Here is a 1,450-nt window from a genome sequence, read left to right as displayed (position 1 = left end):
GCTCTGCTAGGTCCCAAGAAGTGATGTGAAACTTCAGTCAGATGTAGGTTATGACTGCTGTGGGCACTCAGATGCCTCTTCCAGGAGGCAGCCTACAGTCCCAGTCCAGGCCCTGAGGGGCAGGATGCACCAGAGTCTGGGAGCACTGATGTGTGGCTTCACTGCAGGCTGGCCCCATGGGGTAGGCTATGACAGGGGCTGAGCTCAGGAGTGGCAGGCCACCAAGTGTGGGTGGTTTAGCAGTGCTAAGTCTCAGGGAAGGTGGGGTGCCATGGCTGTTTGTCACCTGAGCAAGACACAATCCAGCAGTATTTCCAGTCCCCAGGTGTCATGGTCTAATAGCTGTGCTGGCCACAGGAGTGGGGTACACCGTCACCTCCTTCTCTTCTGGGAGCTCAGATGTGTGGACTCCAGGCAGTCCCCTCAGGAGAGCTGAGTGGCATGAGAATACAAGAGTCCTAGTAGTGAGTATGGAAGGTGTCCAAGGTTTGGGTGGGAGCTGCTGGGGTCCTCTTGCTTGATTAGTCCACACAGGGAGGAAGCTCCCTTGTTCTGAGCTGCTCCTGGCTGTTGATGGAGTGTCAGAAACTAAGTGTGTCCTATACTCTGTGTGAACATCCCAGGATCCCATGCTCTATCTGGCTTCTGGTGATCCTTAGATGTGCTCTGGGGCTCTCTTCACTTACCCTCACCAAAATGCATTGCTTATTTTGGGAGTTGTCTTTATGGGAGGAAGGATGGTAGGACTTCTAGTCAGACTTCTTGCTAGCATCTCTCCTCCCTAGAAATGTTTATTTAAAATCAGAATAATCATACCCGGTATCACCATGTTTAATCAAATTTGTATTGGAGATCCTCATGAGTAAAATATAATGAGAATAAAAGAAAGTAGAAGAATGGAATACTAAAATATAGAAAGCTTAAACTTGCATTATTTTCAAATGATGACGATTTTTTTAATATATTGTTTATTTTTTAAATAGAAATTGTCAAGGTTCCTGAATAAAAGCTTGAGATATAAAAGCAAAATTAAAGTTTTATATTCCAGTGGCAAATGATTAGAAATCGTGATTGAACAGGATATACTATTTACAATAGTATCAGAGACTGAAATTGCCTAAATAATCAAATAATAGACTTAAGACTTCTGTACACAAATTATAAAATTTTATTAGGGGATGTGCAAAAGAACATAAATACATAAAGGCATATACTACATTTGTCAACATAAGACTTTGTCTAGGTCATTGTTTAAAGTATTTTTAAGGTATCCAGGTGCAGTGGCACACACATGTAACGACAGCAGCTCAGAAGGCAGAGACAGGAGGATCATGAGTTCAAAGCTAGCCTCAGCAAAAACAGGCACTAAGCAATTCAGTGAGACCGTGTCTCTGAAATAAAATACAAAATAGGGCTGGGGATGTGTGGCTCCATGGTAGAGTGCCCCTAA

This window comes from Callospermophilus lateralis, chromosome 7 (genome assembly GCF_048772815.1).
Source record: "Callospermophilus lateralis isolate mCalLat2 chromosome 7, mCalLat2.hap1, whole genome shotgun sequence".
Classification (NCBI taxonomy): domain Eukaryota; kingdom Metazoa; phylum Chordata; class Mammalia; order Rodentia; family Sciuridae; genus Callospermophilus; species Callospermophilus lateralis.
The sequence above is the reverse complement of the archived record's forward strand: the minus strand, read 5'-3'. Positions refer to the sequence as shown.